This window comes from Mobula hypostoma, chromosome 21 (genome assembly GCF_963921235.1).
Source record: "Mobula hypostoma chromosome 21, sMobHyp1.1, whole genome shotgun sequence".
NCBI lineage: Eukaryota > Metazoa > Chordata > Chondrichthyes > Myliobatiformes > Myliobatidae > Mobula > Mobula hypostoma.
In genome coordinates, this window is record NC_086117.1 from 43,936,274 (window position 1) to 43,957,518 (window position 21,245).

At 42.7% G+C, this 21,245-nt stretch overlaps 1 protein-coding gene across 4 annotated transcripts in view; it reads left to right on the top strand.

The window, feature by feature from the left end:
• Positions 1-3,235: 3,235 nt before the first annotated feature.
• LOC134359679 (torsin-4A-B-like) overlaps positions 3,236-21,245 on the top strand; it is a 36,096-nt gene continuing 18,086 nt past the window's right edge. Inside the window, exon 1 of one of the 4 annotated variants that reach the window (XM_063073183.1) lies at positions 3,236-3,352. The gene's annotated coding sequence lies outside the window, so the exon portion shown is untranslated. The remainder of the gene's footprint in view (positions 3,353-21,245) is intronic. The other 3 variants (XM_063073184.1, XM_063073187.1, XM_063073186.1) reach the window with 3 other exon arrangements.

The window sequence follows — 21,245 nt, forward strand, 5'->3', positions numbered from 1 at the left end:
AGTTTCCATGGAAAAAAAGACCCTATCAACCCTATCTCTGCCTCCAATAATCTTATGCACCTGTCTTAGGTCTCCCCTCAGATTCCTTCACTCCAGGGAAAACAATCCCATCTTACTCAGACTAAGTCCTCCTATCCAGGTGACAGCCTGGTGGATCTCCTTGTATTTCAGCACCATTCTCCTTCCTACAGTGTGGCAAGCAGGGGTGACCGAAATACCCTGTACAGTCTAACTGGTGTTTGTAACACTACATCTCAACTCTTACGCTCTGTACCCTGACCTTTGAAAGCAATTATGCCACGTGCCTGCATAGTCAACCACACCATCTATCCAGGGAACTACGGACTAAAGCTGCACGGTCCCTCTGTTATCGATGTTCTTACCATTCACTGCACATGTCCTACCTCTATCAGACTTCCCAGAGTGCCTCACTTCACACTTGCCTGCCAACACTCCTATCAACTTTCTAGCTAATCCAAACCCTTGGACAACCTTGTTTGTTGACTACAGCACCACCAATTTTGGTGTTTTATGCAAACTTACTCATAATACAAAAGACAAATGAGTCTTTACGTGAGAATTCCAAGGACTTACAACCCTCTGCCTCAGGGAACGTCTCCTGATCTCAGTCCAAAATGGCGGTTCCCTTTGGTCTGAGGTTTGCTCCAGAGTTTGGGGACTCAATGGGATAGATCAGACTCTACCTATCCACTCCTCTTAGCATCTCCCATCAGTTGATGAGATTTTTCTTTTTTTTGTAATTTATTTTTTATTGAATTTCATCATCAAATAAACATTTCCATAAGATGTATTTCAGATACGGTGCAAATAAATCATTTAATCAGATTTGTCACAAATCTCCACATAATATTTATCTGAGATATACACTTATAGAAAGGAGAGGAAAGGAAGAATAATCAAAAGAAGAAAACTATGTACAGAGTAGGGAGTGATTTTTTTAAAAAAACATATTCATTGATTGTGAGAATAAAATCAGGCCTATAAAATGTTATGTAGTTAAACCATTTTTCCAGTATGAATTCAGAGATTAAGAGATTAAGGGAGCTAGGGCTTTACTCTTTGGAGAGAAGGAGGATGAGAGGAGACATGATAGAGGTGTACAAGATAATAAGAGGAATAGGTAGAGTGGATAGCCAGTGCCTCTTCCCCAGGGCACCAGAGCTCAATACAAGAGGACATGGCTTTAAGGTAAGGGGTGGGAAGTTCAAGGGGGATATTAGAGGAAGGTTTTTTACTCAGAGAGTGGTTGGTGCGTGGAATCCACTGCCTGAGTCAGTGGTGGAGGCAGATACACTAGTGAAGTTTAAGAGACTACTAGACAGGTATATGGAGGAACTTAAGGTGGGGGCTTATATGGGAGGCAGGGTTTGAGGGTCAGCGCAACATTGTGGGCCGAAGGGCCTGTACTGTGCTGTACTATTCTATGTCTATGTCTATGAATCAAATTGTTCCAACTTATGATTAACAGATGCTGTTATTTTCTCCATTTTGTAAATATCCATTATAATTTCCATTCATACATTTAAAGTTGGGCTAGCCTGTGATAACCATTTCCTGGTAAGTGTCTTTTTACCAGCCACCAGTAGTACATTCATTAAACATTTATCTCTTTTCAACCATTTTTGAGGTATACACCTAAAATATATGATCTTACTCTCTAAGGGTATTTCACATTTGAAGATGTCTTGTAGGACATTTTGTATCCCACTCCAATAGTCTTCGATAACGGGGCAACCCCAGAAAATATGGTAATGGTTTGCATTTTGATTTCCACAATTTCTCCAGCAAACAGGGGGGTTACTATCATAATGGGATTTCTGAGAGGGTGTAATAAAATATCTTATCAAGTTTTTCCACCCGAACTCCCTCTATTTCTGTGAATTGGTACACTTCCATTGATACCTCCATATTATTGTCCAGTCTTCCTCAGATATAATTATCCCTCCTTCCTTCAGATGATGAGATTCTTCTAACCCGCAGAGTGGGTAGGTCAACTTTCTTTACCAGCTTATCAGCTGGCCCCGCCTCCTCCCAGGAACCAGCCGTGCTCATTATAATGTGCTGACCCTCAGGTCTGTGGGTACAGAGAGTGAACCTGCCCAGAGTACCACACACGTTCTCAGCAAGATCATCCCTCTCCTGGATGCCAGTCTCCCGTAATGAAGGCCAACCTGGTGCAACTACGCCTCTCAGCTCCAGAGATCAACGTTCAATCCTGACCTTAGGCGTTGTCCGTGTGGTGTTTGCATGTTCTCCCACACTCAGGTTTCCGTCTCCATTCCAAAGGCACGTAGGTAGGTGGATTAATTTGCCACTTTGTGGGTGTGTGGGGGCGACTTGATGGGGATTTTGGCAGAATAAAATAGATTAGAGTCAAAGTCAGGTTTATTATCACTGATACGCCATGAAATTTGTTGTTTTGTGGCAGCAGTACAGTGCAATACATAAAAAAAATGTAAGTTACAATAACAAACATAAATAAATATGAAAGGCAAGGGAGGAATAGTGAGGCGCCATTCATTGATTCATGGTCCATTCACAAATCTGGTGGCCAAGGAGAAGAAACTGTTTCTAAAATGTTGAGTGTACGTATTTGGGCTCCTGCACCTCCTTCTTGATTAGAAGAGGGCATGTCCCGAATGATGAGGGTCCTTCAGAATGGATCCTGCCCTTTTGAGGCACTTCCTCTCTGCAGATGAGCTCGAGGGTGTGGAGGCTAGCGTCCATGATAGACCTGGATGAGGTTACAATCTCTGCAGCCTCTTTTAATCTTGGGCATTGAGGCCTCCACACCAGTGTCAAAGTGTAACGGTATACCAGTGTAAAAGTGTAACTAGATACTTTTTGGTTTGGATAGCTCAAAGGCTGAAGAGCCCATTTTTGTACTGTAACACTCTATGGCAGTACTGCCATTTAACTCCTGAACTGTTACTATAGCTGCATGGAATAGTTAAATGGACAAACCTCCCAAGCATCTCCCCTGCGGACTGTGGACATGCAGTTTAAGACTAGATCAGCTCAGGCAAATTAAATGCAAAACACTGCAGAAATTAGAGACACTGAAATGTTTTGTAGAGTAAAACAATTTCCATCAGCAATTCCAGGAAGTGGGCTGATCTATTCCAGCGAGAGGGAAACGTGTCTTGACTAGTCAGAAAATAGCACTGAGAAAAGCTTTGTGCAGGGGAGCTCATTTGCATTTTGTTCTAGTTCTGTTGGAAGTGGAGGCTGCACCTTTTTGTCTCAACTAATGGAGAGGTGATTACAGTGGCAGCAAGACCAGATCCTCCATCGGAACCCCGGCTCCAGCCTCCTGTTGGAAAAAAAAGAGGTAGAGTTTTGTTTTAAGTGGTACATTTGAGATTCAGCCATTGCTGCCTGTGGAATCTGCGTGAACCTTTTGACTCAGGCAGGCAGGCTCTGATTGGGGTGCAACAGCATCAAAAAACACAGCTTCAGTGGGATACTCAGGGTCAGTGGGCATATAGCACTTTGTAATAGTCAGTGTGCATTGGCTGCTCCTGGTTTATATGCATTCTCCCTGTAACTGCAATTGAAGTGGTTTATAATACTGCAAGCCTGTCGATAATTAATACCAGCAAAGAGGAATGTTAATGTCGTAATCAGAGAGATAGCAGGCAACTGCAGGAAACATAAAGTTGTGGTGGTAGGGGATTTTAATTTTCCATACATTGATTGGGACTCCCATACTGTTAGGGGTCTAGATGGTTTAGAGTTTGTAAAATGTGTTCAGGAAAGTTTTCTAAATCAATATATACAGGGACCAACTAGAGGGGATGCAATATTGGATCTCCTGTTAGGTAACGAATAAGAGCAAGTGACAGAAGTCTGTGTAGGGGAGCACTTTGGTTCCAGTGATCATAACACCATTAGTTTCAATTTGATCATGGACAAGGATAGATCTGGTCCTAGGGTTGAGGTTCTGAACTGGAAGAAGGCCAAATTTGAAGAAATGAGAAAGGATCTAAAAAGCGTGGATTGGGACAGGTTGTTCTCTGGCAAAGATGTGATTGGTAGGTGGGAAGCCTTCAAAGGAGAAATTTTGAGAGTGCAGAGTTTGTATGTTCCTATCAGGATTAAAGGCAAATTGAATAGGAATAAGGAACCTTGGTTCTCAAGGGATATTGCAACTCTGATAAAGAAGAAGAGGGAGTTGTATGAAATGTATAGGAAACAGGGGGTAAATCAGGTGCTTGAGGAGTATAAGAAGTGCAAGAAAATACTTAAGAAAGAAATCAGGAGGGCTAAAAGAAGACATGAGGTTGCCTTGGCAGTCAAAGTGAAGGATAATCCAAAGAGCTTTTATAAGTATATTAAGAGCAAAAGGATTGTAAAGGATAAAACTGGTCCTCTTGAAGATCAGAGTGGTAGGGTTTGTGTGGAACCAAAGGAAATGGGGGAGATCTTAAATAGGTTTTTTGCGTCTATATTTACTAAGGAAGCTGGCATGAAATCTATGGAATTGAGGGAATCAAGTAGTGAGACCATGGAAACTGTACAGATTGAAAAGGAGGAGGTGCTTGCTGTCTTGAGGAAAATTAAAGTGGATAAATCCCCAGGACCTGACAGAGAGTTCCCTCGGACCTTGAAGGAGACTAGTGTTGAAATTGCGGGGGCCCTGGCAGAAATATTTAAAATGTCGCTGTCTACGGGTGAAGTGCCGGAGGATTGGAGAGTGGCTCATGTTGTTCCGTTGTTTAAAAAAGGATCGAAAAGTAATCCAGGAAATTATAGGCCGGTGAGTTTAACGTCAGTAGTAGGTAAGTTATTGGAGGCCGTACTAAGAGACAGAATCTGCAAGCATTTGGATAGACAGGGGCTTATTCAGGAGAGTCAACATGGCTTCGTGTGTGGTAGGTCATGTTTGACCAATCTGTTGGAATTTTTTGAGGAGGTCACCAGGAAAGTGGATGAAGGGAAGGCAGTGGATATTGTCTACGTGGACTTCAGTAAGGCCTTTGACAAGGTCCCGCATGGGAGGTTAGTTAGGAAAATTCAGTCGCTAGGTATACATGGAGAGGTGGTAAATTGGATTAGACATTGGCTTGATGGAAGAAGCCAGAGAGTGGTGGTAGAGAATTGCTTCTCTGAGTGGAGGCCTGTGACTAGTGGTGTGCCACAGGGATCAGTGCTGGGTCCATTGTTATTTGTCATCTATATCAATGATCTGGATGATAATGTGGTAAATTGGATCAGCAAGTTTGCTGACGATACAAAGATTGGAGGTGTAGTAGACAGTGAGGAAGGTTTTCAGAGCCTGCAGAGGGACTTGGACCAGCTGGAAAAATGGGCTGAAAAATGGCAGATGGAGTTTAATACTGACAAATGTGAGGTATTGCATGTTGGAAGAACAAACCAACGTAGAACATACAGGGTTAATGGTAAGGCACTGAGGAGTGCAGTGGAACAGAGGGATCTGGGAATACAGATACAAAGTTCCCTAAAAGTGTCGTCACAGGTAGATAGGGTCGTAAAGAAAGCTTTTGGTACATTGGCCTTTATTAATCGAAGTATTGAGTATAAGAGCTGGAATGTTATGATGAGGTTGTATAAGGCATTGGTGAGGCTGAATCTGGAGTATTGTGTTCAGTTTTGGTCACCAAATTACAGGAAGGATATAAATAAGGTTGAAAGAGTGCAGAGAAGGTTTACAAGGATGTTGCCGGGACTTGAGAAACTCAGTTACAGAGAAAGGTTGAATAGGTTAGGACTTTATTCCCTGAAGCGTAGAAGAATGAGGGGAGATTTGATAGAGGTATATAAAATTATGATGGGTATAGATAGAGTGAATGCAAGCAGGCTTTTTCCACTGAGGCAAGGGGAGAAAAAAACCAGAGGACATGGGTTAAGGGTGAGGGGGGAAAAGTTTAAAGGGAACATTAGGGGGGGCTTCTTCACACAGAGAGTGGTGGGAGTATGGAATGAGCTGCGAGACGAGGGTGGTAAATGCGGGTTCTTTTTTAACATTTAAGAATAAATTGGACAGATACATGGATGGGAGGTGTATGGAGGGATATGGTCCGTGTGCAAGTCAGTGGGACTAGGCAGAAAATGGTTCGGCACAGCCAAGAAGGACCAAAGGGCCTGTTTCTGTGCTGTAGTTTCTATGGTTTCTATGGTTCTAATGACTACAAACTTAATTCTGTCAATAATTAATGTTGTATCCTGTTATCCACACACAAATTAGATAAGATTGCAGCACTTGCAGCTCAGATCTGCATTCCTTTCAACAGGTTGTTACCAGAGCTATGATGATTCTCACCACTTTGCCCCACCTTCCCGTTCCTTATCTAACCCTATCAATATCTGTTGTTGACTTTCTCTCTTATGTACTTTTCCAGTTTCTTCTTAAAGTGCAATAGACACAGGAAGTGTTAGAAACACTTAGCAGATTAGGCAACATCCTTTAAACGATTTAATGTTGCAGGGCTGAGCGAGAGCCTGCAAGCTGAAGCATTAACTGTTTTAGCCTCTCCACAGACAACCAGCATCCACAGTTTCTTTTTGTTCTCATTCTCCTGGCTGCCTGTGGAATCTGCACGAACTTCTTGTCTCAGGCAGGCACGCTGTTTGTCTTTTAAATCCCTCCCCTCTCCGGGCAACCTCACGTCTCAACCTAGTCCCCCCTCTCATGCACATCAGACTCTGCCCACGGCCCAACAGATCTGCTTCCTTTTCTCCCTGGACACTTGTTTGACACCCAGCGTGAGATCAGGAGACTGGGCTCTCTGCAACAGATTCTCAGCCCTTTCACTGGGGCAGTGTTTGGTAAAAGACTAGTGGGGTTCATATATTGTAGGAGAAGTATTGGATTGTTTGATACAATGAATGGGGATATCTGATAAGTTTTCAATGTATTTACCACATACAGTATATTGTGAAAAAGTTTATTTCTAAAAATTGACCTGAAGGACTGGGGAGACCTGAATTGGATTCTCACTGCAAAATCTGACTTTTGTCCACCAACTCCCTGCACTACAGTGACTAGATTTCATTTGGAGTTTGAGGAGATTTGGTTTGTCAACAAAAACACTTGAAAGCTTCTACAAATGTACCGTGGAGAGCGTTCTGACTGACTGCATCACTGTCTGGTGGGGAGGCGGGGGATGTGGTGCTACTGCACAGGATCAAAGTCAGTTGCAAAAGCATGTAAAATTAGTCAGCTCCATCATCAGTACCAGCCTTCATAGTATCCAAGACATCTTCAAGGAGCGGAGCGGTGCCTTAGGAAGGCGGCGTCCATCATTAACGACCCCCACCATGCAGGACATGCTCTTTCCTCATTGTTATCATCATGAAGGAGATACAGGAGTGTGTGTGTGTCCAGCTGTGAGTACACACGCAATGGTGAGTGTGCATTCAAAGGGTGTGCAGTATGTGGACACTGTGTTGAGAGGGTTTCCTGGGTGTCAGTGAGTGCAGTGTTTGTGTTGGGTCTGTAACAGCTGCCCTCTCTTTACTTGCTGTTGCATTTCTGAAACGGGCAAGCTTTGTGCTGAAGAATTTGGAGAATGATCCTTCTTCCCCGCTGACAGCCCGGAGCTGGGTGTTACTAACAAGTAAGGTCTCGGGAAGGAATGTATGCTGGATCAGATCCTTCAGAAAGGCAGGCTGAGGTTTCTATTGAAGTGGTGGGTTACATCATCCTCACACACCTCACCTCTGTCTTGCTACCATCTCCCTCCAGTCTTCCGCCGCCATGTTCTAATACGGCAGGATCATGGATTTTCTTTGGCTTGATTCCCTTATTACTTCACCTCTGAAGAAACTGGTGAGAGAGCAGGGACACGTTCCCATAGTCCTTACAATATACTGTAGAATAAGACCATTCAGCCAATTGAGTATTTGCAAACGATTCCCAACTCCAAGCTGTCAGTGGGAAAGACTGTTCTCCAAATCGCTGAGCCCAAACCTTTCCTGTTTAGGAAATTAGGAGTACACTATTGAAAAACCAGCACACAGTGGTACTGGGCAAACATCACCTCACCCACACTTTCTCAGCACCAGGTTCACATCTTGCACACTCACTCCAACACCGTGTCCACTCAGTGAATACCCACTCACCTACTACATGAGTGGAGTAATCAGAGGAGAATTGAGAGGAGTACGGTGAGTGTAAATGGGATCAGTGTAAATGTCTGGTTGATGCTCAGTGCAGACCCACTGGGCCAAAGGGCCCGTTTCTGTGCTGTATCTCTCTGAGACTCTGTGACACCACGTACAACAGTTCATTGCTCATTAATCTGCTTGACAGAGTCACGGAATGATAGATTATTATACACAACATGAAAACAGACTGTCCCACCCAGCTTGTCCACATTGTCCAAGCTGCTGACTAGGGCTTGTCCCACTTGCCTTTGGCCCACATCCCTTGAAACTTTTCCTCTCCGATCAAGGATCCTTCCTGACAAGGTTATTGCCTCTTCTCCTCTTTCCCACTGGACAAAAAGATATAAAAACCTCAGAGGGAATCTATCAAGCTCAAGGACAGCTTCTATCCAGTTATGCAACTCTTGAACAGGCCTCTCATATGAAAAAGATGAACTCTTAATATCTCAGTTAACACGAGCATGACCCCAGCACATTATCTACTTATCTTCACAGCACCTTCTCTGTTGCTATAACACTATACTCTGCACTCTGTGCTTTTTGCTTTGTATTCGCTTGATGTATTTAAGCATGCAATGATACGTCTAGATGATATGCAAACAAGATTTTCACTGTACCTCAGAATACGTGACAACAAGAAGCCAGTAGCTATCCTTATACCTGCCCAAGTATCTTTAAGCATTGCAACTGACCCCGCAACCACTTCATCTGGCAGTATGTTCTACATACCTATCACGTTCTGTATGGAATCTTGCACCTCAGTTCCAGTTTAAATTATTCCCCTCTCATCTTACATCTAGATCCTCTAGTTTTAACCTCCCCTGCACTGGGGAAAAGACCTACCTTTTCTATGCCCCCATGATTTTAAAAACTTTTATAAGTTTAGCCATCAGCCTCCTTTGCTCCAGGGAATACAATCCCAACCTTCCAGCCTCTAACTCAAGGCCTGGCAGAAAGATATTGGGTCTGCAGCAGAAGGTAAGAGGTAAATGTCCCAGGCAATCACAGGTACTTCTCTCCTCAACAGTATTAAAAAAAGCATTCACTGTTTGATGTGCTGGAGACTAAGTCTTCTCCTTACATTGAGAACCCCCTGGAGCTCGTTCTATGACATCCATAAAGGCTAAAACTCCACAATATACTTATGTACTGGTAAAATATTATCTCTGAAAGACAAAATTTGATCCAAGAAATGAAAGTGATTTAGCTCAATGTGAAACCAAGGCCTAGTCTGAATAAAGCAAGCTCCAAAGGTATGAGATGTAAGATGGCTAATCTGATTGGGAAACATGATGTAAGTGAATAATGGCTAACATTTAGGGAACTAATTCATAACATATGAACAATGCAAGGAAAAATGGAAAGGAAACGCAAAATTAAGGGTAATGTTAAATTACGGGAAAGGGTTTACAACGGGGGTTCCCGAGCTAGGGTCCACTGACCCCTCGGTTAATGATAGGGATCTATGGCATGAAAAAGGTTGGGAGCACTGGCTTACATCGTCAGTAATAAAAGCAATTATCCTGACAATGGGGAATATTTTGGAATTCGACTAAAGAGAACTAAGAAAGGGAAAAGTGAACATGGAAATGTGAAAAGCATACACTGATTGTAAAAGCTTCTATTGATATGTAGAAGGAACAGATCTGCTTGAGTTAAAATGGGTCCAAGCTGAGACAGAAGGAATTATATTGGAGATAAAGACGTGGCAGAAACATTGAACCAATATTTTGTATCTATCTTCATGAAAGAAAATGCATCAGAAACATTGGGGAAATACAGATCGAGAGTGAAGTTGGAGCTCGAAGAAATTAGCACTGGTGGGAATAGAGTGTTGGAGAAATCAGTGGGACTGAGATATGACTCATGCCAAGGACCTTATGGGAACTGAGAGCAGCTATTATTGGGATCTGACCACATATCTGTGGGCTCTGATCCCATATCTGACATGTAGGAGTCATTTAAAGGCCACCTGGTCAGAATTCAGGACCAACAAGTTCCTGTGAGGAAGAAAGACAGGGATGGCAAGGTTCAGGAACCTTGGATACCAATAGACGTGATCTAGTCAGGAAGGGAAAAAGGAGAAAGAAAAGCGGATGGAGCCCCGAATCTGTAGATCTCTGCAAGTCTGCTGGGGAGGCCAAAGGCCAATGTCTGCAAATCCATGAGTCCACTGGAGGACAAAGAAGGCCTCTCCTGGGCTTAGAGGGCCGTGTATGTGCACAGGGGAGGGAGGAATGGGGCTTATTTTGCTGTTGTTGCTTTGTTGTTTGGTGTGTTCCATTTTGTCATGTTCTGTGTTCTGCTGTGTATTGTTGGCACCTGAATGTGTGGCGACCCTTGCGGGCTGTGTTGGTTGTTAATGCAAATAGCGTGTTTCACTGTACATTTCAATGTATGCATGTGTTCAATAAAACTGAATCTGGAAGCATATGGAATGTCTAGGAAGCTGAAATCCTTGAGGAACATAAAGGAAGCAGGAGAGAATGTCAAAAGGGAATCAGGGAGGCCTAAAAGATGCAATGAAATGTCCCTAATGGGTTAGAATAAAGAACATCCCAAAGCAATTTGTAAATGCATTAAAAATGAAAGGGTAACTAGGGATAGGGCAAAACCATTCGGGTCAAAGGAAGGACTTTGTGACTGGAGTCAGAGGCTAGAAGTGAGCTCCTATTGAGTATTTCACACCAATCTTCACCAAGAAGGACGTAGAGGATAGTGATATCAGGGAGGGGTATATTGACATTCTAGGGTATGTTGGTATCAAGGAGAATGAGTTTTCTTCTGCACAGACAGTACAGAGTTGGATGTTGAGCCACAGAGGAAGTGTTGGGTGTCTTGAAGAGTTTTCAGGTGGTCTCAATTTTCACATGTTGGGCACGTGGCCAAGTGGTTAAGGCATTCGTCTAGTTATCTCAAGGTCACTGGTTCGAGCCCCAGCTGTGGCAGCGTGTTTGTGCTCTTGAGCAAGGCACTTAATCACACATTGATCTAGTCTGTGCGAGGAGTGGCGCCCCACACAGACTTCCAATCTGCACCTTGTAAGGCATGAAAATGCCCGACACAGGCCTCTCATGGTCTGAGTCGATGTTCCCCCCAATTTAAAGACTCTTTATCTCGATACTTCATGCTCTTATTTCATACTTGGTATTTATTGCTTTATATTTGCATTTGCACAGTTTGTTATGCATTGATCCTGTTTACAGTACTGTTCTAAGTATGCCCGCAGTGATGTGAGGAGTTAGAGGAAACCTGTGGTGACATGTATATACTCTGATACAGTAATGAATTTTACTTTGAACTTCGAACTAACTCCTGCACATCCCAGTCCCTAAACCGTAACCTGACCTCTAACTCCTCACATCACTGTCCCTAAACCCTAACTCATCTCCCTGTCCCCAAAGCCATCATTACAACTAAGACTGACTCAGGAACTCAACGGATTCTGCAGCTCAGTGTCGTCGCAACAACAATGGTAGGACCATCTGGAGCACTGATGTGCAGAGGGATCACTTGTCGTGCAAGTACACAGCTCCTGAAAATTGCGACAGAAGTAGACAATGCAGTAACAAAGCCTGCCTTCACTGGTTGTGGCACTGAATATAAACGTTGGCAAATCATTTTCACTTGGAGTATTGTGTGCAGTTCTAGTCCTCACACTACAGGGAAGACGTGGTGGTTTTGGAGAGAGTACAGATGAAGTTCACCAAGATGTTGCCTAAATTAGAGAGAGATACCTTCATGGAGAGGTAGAACAACTTAGTTTGTTTTCTTTGGATCATTGGAGGCTGAAGAGTGACCGTATAGAACAGGGCTGCCCAACGTGGGGTCCTTGCTTAATGGTATTGGCCCATGGCGCAAAGGTAGGGAACCTCTGTCATAGAAGTATATCAACTTGAAGAGTTATCAGGGCAATTAGAAAATGACAATAAAACAAGGAAGAGTCAATATGAATGTAAGGAAGAGGAAGCCAGTTTGACAAGAATGCTGGAGTTTTCAGAGACTGCAATTAACAGAAGGTTTACTCAAGGTCTTTGGATGGGGCAGTGAGCTGTGGATGGAGTACAGATGGATTTTTTTCATACAATGCTGCACATTAAGCAAAATTAGTTCACAACATAATCAAGGATAATATATCAGTGTGGATTAGGTATTAGCTAATGGAGAGGAAAGAAAGAAAGGAATAAATGAGTAATTTTTGTTAGGAACTGTGACTTGTGCGGTGACGCAGAGGTCAGTGCTGGGGCCCCAGCTGGTCTCATCCAGATTAATGATTTGGATGAGGAAATGAAATGTAAATATCCACACCCACTAATATACATAGCTAGGTTATAGTGTGGACTGCAGGGAGAACTCAAGGGGTTATTGACTGGCTACATTCTTGTGCAAGGGCAGGGCAGGTGCAACGAAGTGGAGAAAAGTCTGAAATTAACTGCTCAGTCATCTACATGGAGCGCTTTTGAAATGGTGAGAGATTGTGAAGTGTTGGTATTCAGAGAAACCTGTGCATTCCCATATACAAATTACTGAAAGCAGATGCACAGGTACAGAAGACTATGAGGAAGGTAGCAATACTAGATCAGGCACCATACGCTGGCTTTTATTGCAAGAAGATTTTCAGGCAGGACATTTTGGTCAGTTATGAAGATCCTTGAATGGACTTGGTCTAGAACATTGTGCAGAGTTTGGTCCCCCCCACCTCAGGATGGATAGACTTTCCCCTCTCCCCACAGCAGTGGTTCGTCAGACTACTTTCTGGGCTGGGAGGGTGGGGCTGCCATTTGAGAAGAACTTGTGCAGGTTGGCCTGATCTCTCAATGTAGGAGAAAGTGAGAGGGCCTTTTTGAGAAGTACTACATTTCTCAGAAGGCAAATACTTCCCCTGTTTGGAACTGGGGGATCATAGCCGCAAAGTAAAAGGTCAGCTACTTAGTATAAAGAATGAAGAAACTTCTCCACTGATGGAATATTTGGAATGTTCTACTTATGAGGGTTCTGGATGCTCAGTTACTATGTTCGAGATGGAGCTGGGTAGAATTTTGGGTCTGAAGGGAATCAAGGAGTTGTCCAGGAAAGTGTCCCAGAGCACAAGTAATTCAGCCGTGATCTTGTTGATGGTGCAGCAGGCCCAAGGGCCGAATGGCCTCCTCCTGCTCAGATTCCTCATGTCTTCAGCAGAGTTGGCTTTCCGGCGCCTGAGTCTTTCACCCACTGAAACGGCTCCAGCTGGAATGGGCTGGGAGCACAGATGGACGCTGGCCGCACCCCGAGGTCCAGGTCCTCAGCTCTCCTGTTTCAGTCAGGCTGTGACGCAGGATCTCTCCGACCACTTTGGTAATAGCTCAGACACATCCTGTGCACGAAAATCAGGACAACACCGCCAGACCAGGTGCTGTACCCTCACTCTGCTCTCAGCAAAGTCCTGAAACTGACCACTGACACGGCTACAAAGAGCCTCCCACTAATAGCCCAGTGTGGTTCCTTCAGAAATGCCACCAGAACAGATTGTTCTACCCAACCTGGCCATAAGCGATGGATTCAGGAGGGAGGCAAGAATAACTGCCCTGGACATCATTTTAGATTAAGAGAACGCTCAGTCCTCTTTTATTGTCATTTAGAAATGCATACATGCATTAAGAAATGATACAATGTTTCTCCGGAGTGATATCACAGAAAACAAGACAGACCAAAGACTAACACTGACAGAACCACATAATTATAACATACAGTTACAGCAGTGCAAAGCAATACCATAATTTGATGAAGAACAGTCCATAGGTACAGTAAAAAAAAATAGTCTCAAAGTCCCGAGTTGATCGATTCCCGAGTCCCCGATAGCGGCGGCAAAAGGGAGAAACTCCCTGCCATAAACCTCCAGGCACCGTCAACTTGCCAATGCCTTGGAAGCCGCCTACCACAGCCGACACTGAGTCCATCCGTCCGAAAACTCCGAGCTTCTGAGCAGCCTCTCTGATACAGCCTCCCGAGTGCCATCCTCTGCCGAGCGCCTTCGACCTCTGCCCGGCCACTGAAACACGCAAAGCCGAGGATTTTGAGGCCTTCAGTTCCAGAGATTCCGGTTACCACACAGTAGCAGCGGTAGCAAAGCAGACATTTCAGAAATTTTCCAGATGTTCCACAATGCACTCACGTTTGTCTCCATCAGATCAGGATTGTGCACTGTCCCCTACTTGACAGATAACAGATATTCATCACCGGAGAGGCTGCACACGCTGTCGTCCCGCCGCCATCTTTTTCTTCAACTTTGTCACAGTGACTGCTGTGTCTGCCCTGATGACTGCTTCTAGAACTTCCCCCCCCCCGCCACCACCAAGGTTGGACTGTCCACTGTGTTTATCCCTGCACTTCTTTTTGAACAAGAATGTGACGGTTGCAATTTCCCAGATTGGTGTGAGATGCTTGTTTATTTCCCTAGCCCTGCCCTCTGCTGATTTGTGGATTTCCTTCTCAGTTGTTCCCTTTCCTTACTCGCACGGCTGCTAAGTGAACTGGTTACACCAGGTTTTCAACAGAGAGGGAGATGCTGCAGGAGGAAGAAGCAGTTGAGATACATTGATAAAGAGGACGTGCTGGAAAGGCCAGCTATACTTAAAGTGGGATACATCCAGAGATGCCGTCGGGGGAATGGGAGGATATTGAAGAGGCACTGGCCAAAATGGTTCAAACATCTACAGACTCAGCATGGAGTCTGCAACTTACTCTCTGCATTGAAATGTGATTGTTCTGCTTTTATGGTTCAATTGACCTGAAACAATAACCCCATCTGTCCTTGGTTGCTGTTTGACTTGCTAAGCACCTCCCATATTTCCTGCTTGAGTGCTGGAATGGATGGGGTGGGATTTCATAAGCTGGAGAGGCTGGGATTGCTCCCCTTGGAACAGAGAAGGTTGCGAGCAGATCTGGTGTAAGAGTATTTAAAACCAGGAAGGGTTAAGGCAGGTGTGGACAGAAATTGTTCCCACTGGTGGTCAGGAAACAGGCCACACAGAACAAGTGTGGCCCAGGTAAGATGTTTTTAATGTGGTGCGTGGTTCTGGTGTGGAAGGGGATAGTTGTGTGGGTCTGGGTGATGGCCTGAAAGGAAGGAGTTTGCGGGGCTATGCAGAGAAGGAGTGGGAGTCCTTGATCATTCTCTTGTGGACTCAATGGATCAATCTTTACAATTTCAAAAATAAACTTTAGTCATGATGAAAAATATATACAAGAGGAAACAAACAGTGCAAAAACCTTTACATTCTCAGTTGATACATTATGTCGTGTAAGAGAGAGAGAAAAACAGCACGAACAAACATAATTTCCACAATTTGGCCCCCTGCGGTGAGATCCTGCTTTCAACGTTCAGGAGGATTCCCCACCCAATCCCTGCCCCTCCTTGTGTGGTAGAAGAAGAAGCCTAAACTGTGGTCCTTCCCCACAGAGCCTTGGCACTGGATGCACCAAGCTCCAGACATTTGCACACACCCGCACCGTGAGATGTCTGTGAGGGAACGCTGCCGACTGCTTGGTCCATGCTGCAGGTGTAAGTATTGAGGGACAGACTGAAGATCAATGGGCTGAAAGGCCTCCTTCCATGCTGTATCCACTCTGTGATCATGAGCACGGCCAAGAGTCCAACCATTGTCAGTGGAATCATCGTGCCTTCTCTGTAAGGTCTGGGTGATACCCCTGTCTGACGAGTGCCTTCCCACTCAGGACTCGACTGAAACAACACTGCTCACCAGTCACCACTCACTGTCTCCGTGCACCAAGGCACACACCAGCAGGTAGCTGTCAATGAGCCATGTGGTTTCAACAGCCTGGCCCCGTGGTGACCTCCGCACCAGTCTCCAATCGTTAGTGCAGTCCGACAGCGAGCAGGAGTCACAAGACAGGTCATGTTATACACTGGTGATGTCGACATAAAATCCCCACTCCATAAAAGACAGGATTTTGTCTTCACAGCAAGGTTTGACCCCCTGAATCTCCTGTATAAAAATATGTGGGAATAAAATATTTGCCAGAATTATTCAGAGAAGATTTTTTTAATATTTATCCATTGGAAACTGGTCTAAAAACATTCAACATAAACTGAAACAGCTGACAAGTTAAAAGCTGTACCCTGACAGTTAATAATGAAGAGGAAATGAATGCAATTTATGTTCCTATTTGGAATAAGCCCTTCCTCTGCCTTTTATCTGGCTCCTGTTTCCTTATCTATTTATATTGCAAATATTCTGCTGTTGTCACTGATTTTGGACCAACTAGCAGTCGCAACAGAGTTCAGTGAAAATGCTTTGTCATTGTAATGATTAGAGTAAACTCCTGCTACCAGAACTTTAAAACCATCATTTCCTATGTGGCTTTCGGTGTCCATGTTTATGTATTTTGGACTTCTCCGATGCCAGACTCATATGAACTAGGATGAGCTTCAGGTAGAAATGCTTGAGAACAGGCAGCTTGCCCCGAAGCAGGTGAGGGGTGCTAAGGGGAACACTGCATAAACTGTTACTTTGGGCCGTTTCTGTTCCTCTCAGGACCCTTTGCCAAGAGTGCTTTTAAAGTGTTTGATAGGGAACACCACCAAGCTTTGTAAATTATTTTCAGTGTGGAGCGTTCAAGCGAGATGGTATAGTGTTGAAATAATTTATGACAGCAGTGGGTAGTGTTCGAATTTGCAGCCAAGACAGAGAGTGTGCTGATTGCAGAGTTGTGGGTAAATCTGGCAGAGGGATCTCACCCAGGGTATGATGCTCAGTTGATGATGATCTACTTGAAAATGGTACCCTAGTAATAGAGAGATACAGGCCATTCGGCCCCCTGAGTCTGTGCCGACCATCAACCTCCCAATTGCACCAATCCCACTCTTAAGTCTTCCTGACTACTCCAACTCCGACAGATTCTACCCCTCACCTGCGCATTGGGGGGGGGGGAACTTACCGTGACAAATTAGCCTATCAACCTGCACATCTTTCAATGTGGGATGAACCCGGAGCACCCAGGGGAAATCCATGTGGTCACGGGGAGAATGTGTAAAACTCCGCGGAGAACGCCCGAAGTTGGGACTGGTCCAGGGCCATCGGAGCTGAGAGGCAGCAGCTCTACTAAATACACCACTGCATATTTCTATGGAATATTTCTCTTTTCTTTCTTTCTTTTTAAATCTTTTTATTGAATTAGTACACAAAAGGTAAACCATGTAGACACTAATACACCGTTGCAATATAAATTTACAAGAGATATTAATACACAAAAAAAGTTAGTACAAACAGTGCAGTTTAGATATAAAATAACAAGGTAATATAATAGTATACTAATTTTCCATACATATCAATAAAGAGGAGGAAAAACCCAAACCCCCCCCAAAAAAAACCCACCGTGCAACTAATCTAAAAAGCAAAGCAAAGCAATGGGCTAACTAGGTATCAAGTAGACTTAAACAACTTAAAACAATCATGTCCTCAAACCCGACCTCTATTAAAAACAGTTAAAAAGCAAGAAGGGAATGTAAATATGGGCAAAGAGAAAGTAAGAAATGCAATCATTCTACGAGCTGAAGGGGAAAGATTACTGGAAATTTTAGGTAATCCAAAGATAGCAGTAATAGGATGGGGAGAAATGTCTACATCCAATACCTTTGAAATAATATTAAAAATGTCTTTCCAAAAAGTTTCCAAAGTAGGAAAGGACCAAAACATATGAGTTAAGGAAGCTATCTCCCCATAACAACTGTCACAAAGAGGGTTAATATGAGAATAAAAATGAGCTAATTTATCTTTAGACATATGTGCTCTATGAACAACTTTAAATTGAATTAGGGAATGTTTGGAACAGATAGAGGAAGTATTGACGAATTGTAAAATACGTGCCCAGTCACCCGCCGAAATAATAAAACCCAATCCCTTTTCCCAATCTGACCTAATCTTATCGAATGGAGCTTTCCGAAGTTTCATGGTAGTATTACAAATAATAGCCGTTACACCTTTCTGACATGGGTTAAGGTTAATTACAGTATCTAAAATATATGTAGGAGGTAACGTCGGAAAGGAAGAGAGTATAGTACTTGGGAAATTTCTAACTTGGAGATATCTAAAAAAATGTATTCTTGGTAAGTTATATTTGTTGGATAATTGTTCAAAAGACAAAAGGGAGCCATCTAAAAATAAATACAAAAACTGTGATATACCATTAGTCTTCCAAATTTGAAAGGCACGGTCCATGGAAGGGGGGGGGAAAGAATATGTTGCCTAAAATAGGAATCACAAGCCCAAATTGATTAAGATCGAAAAATTTTTGGAATTGAAACCAAATACGTAAGGTATATTTAACTATCAGGTTACAAACCTGTTTGTGGCGTTTCAAATCGAAAGGAAGAGAAGAACATAAAATGGAGCCAAGTGCATAACCTTGAGCAGATTGTAATTCCAATACTACCCATTTAGGAATGGATAGTGTATCTTGGTCAAATAACCAAAATTTCATGTGTCGAATATTAATTGCCCAATAACAGAATCTAAAGTTAGGTAATGCCAAATCTCCATCTCTCTTAGCTTTCTGTAGATGTATTCTACCCAATCTCGGGTTTTTATTTTGCCAAATAAATGAAGAAATTTTAGAGTCAACTTTGTCAAAAAAGGATTTTGGAACAAAAATCGGTAGTGCCTGAAATACATATAAAAATTTTGGCAGAATAAACATCTTAACAGCATTAATACGACCAATCAAAGTTAAATAAAGTGGAGAGCATTTAAATGAAAGTTGAGTAATGTGATCAATTAAGGGTAGGAAATTAGTCTTAAATAAATCCTTACGTTTACAGGTAACTTTAATCCCAAGATATGAAAAATGGTTATTAGCCAATTTAAACGGGAGGTTCTGATATAAGGGAACTTGCTTATTAATCGGGAAAAGTTCACTCTTACTGAGATTTAAATTATAACCTGAAAAAAGACTATATTGTGCTAATAAATCTAAAGCAGCAGGAATAGATTTTTGAGGATTAGAAATATATAAAAGTAAGTCATTAGCATAAAGTGAAACTTTATGAGACTTTAAACCATGAGTTATACCAATATATTTGGAGATTCTCGAATAGCAATTGCAAGAGGTTCTAATGCAATTTCAAATAATAAAGGACTAAGAGGACAACCTTGTCTGGTACCTCGAAAAAGAGGAAAAAAAGGTGAGTTTAAAGAGTTAGTACGAATTGAGGCCATAGGAGAATGATATAACAATTTGATCCAGGATATAAATTTCGGTCTGACATTAAACATTTCAAGCACCTTAAATAAGTAAGGCCATTCGACTCTGTCGAAGGCTTTTTCAGCGTCTGGGGAAATGATGCACTCAGGATCATTTTGTGACGGGGTATAGACAATGTTTAACAGTATACGAATATTATAAAATGAGTAACGACCTTTAATAAAACCCGTTTGGTCTTCCGAAATAATATAAGGAAGTGCTTTTTCTAATCTGTTTGCTAATAATTTAGAAAAAATTTTAGAGTCAACATTTAATAAGGATATTGGTCTATAAGATGCACATTGAGCAGGATCTTTATCCTTCTTTAATATTAAAGAGATCGATGCTCTATAAAAGGATTCGGGAAGTTTACCAAGTTTTAATGAGGCCTCCAGAACCCTGAATAACCAAGGAATTAATGAGGATGCAAAAAATTCATAAAATTCCGCGCTAAACCCATCAGGACCAGGAGCTTTCCCCGGCTTCATAGAAAAAATAACATTCTTAATCTCATCAGTGGTAAAGGAAGTGTCTAACATAGAAGATATATCATGTGAAATCTTAGGGAAGTCTAGGTTATCTAAAAAGTCATACATATGTTTAGAGTCTCGTGGAGACTCTAATTGATATAAGGAGGAATAAAAGTCAAAGAAGGATTGATTAATCTCAGCTCGATCAAGTATCAGTTGATCTTTTTGATTATAAATCTGATTAATTTGAAATTTAGTATAATTAGTCTTCAACTGATTAGCCAACAGTTTACCAACTTTGTCACTATGTATATAAAATTCACTTCTTGTTTTCATTAATTGATTTGCAATAGAGGACGAAAGTAATAAACTGTGTTCCATTTGAAGTTCAGTTCTTTGTTTGTACAACTTCTCAGAAGGAGCTGTAGCATATTTCTTATCAATTTCCTTAATCTTGTCCACAATAACCAGCTCCTCCTCCTTCAACCTCTTCCTCAAAGCAGCAGAATACGAGATGATCTGACCATGAAGATAAGCTTTAAAAGTATCCCAAAGGGTGTTCATAGGAATATTTCTCCATACACCATCCTGAGTTCATCAAAGAAGAACAAGACCAGGGGTGGGGGGTGGGGGGGAACCTGCCCAATGAAGAATTTTAAATCCACAGAGAACTCTATCACATTGCATGTTCAGTTGAATTCCATGTCTACCTTTATAATATTATTGATTAAAACTTCTGAAATGCCCGCTTTGCTGCCGCTGCTACTGTGTGGTGACTGGAATCTCCGGAACAGAAGGCCCCAAAATCCTCGGCTTTGCTTGTTTTGGTGGCCGGTGCGAGGTCGAAGGTGCTCGGGAGGCAATATCGGAGAGGCCTGTCGGAAGCTCGGAGTTTTCGGACGGATGGATTCAATGTCGGCTGTGGTCGACTGCTTCCAAGGCATCGGCAAGCTGACGGTGCCTGGAGGTTTATGGCAGGGAGTTTCTCCCTTTTGCCGCCTGCTATCAGAGACTTGGGAGTCGATTGACTCGGGGACTTTTGAGACTTTATTTACCGTGCCCATGGTTTGTTCTTCATCAAATTATGGTATTGCTTTGCACTGCTGTAACTATATGTTATAATTATGTGGTTCTGTCAGTGTTAGTCTTTGGTTTGTCCTGTTTTCTGTGATATCACTCCTGAGAAACATTGGATCATTTCTTAATGCATGTATGCATTTCTAAATGACAATAAAAGACTGAGTGTTCTCATAATCTAATCTAATTCACTCATTGATATACTATTCTAATAAATTATGATTATCCAAGAGGAAACATTAGCTCCCAAGATGGGCTTGGGGCACCATGGTAATGAAACATTTAGCACGGCGATATTACAGCTTGGGG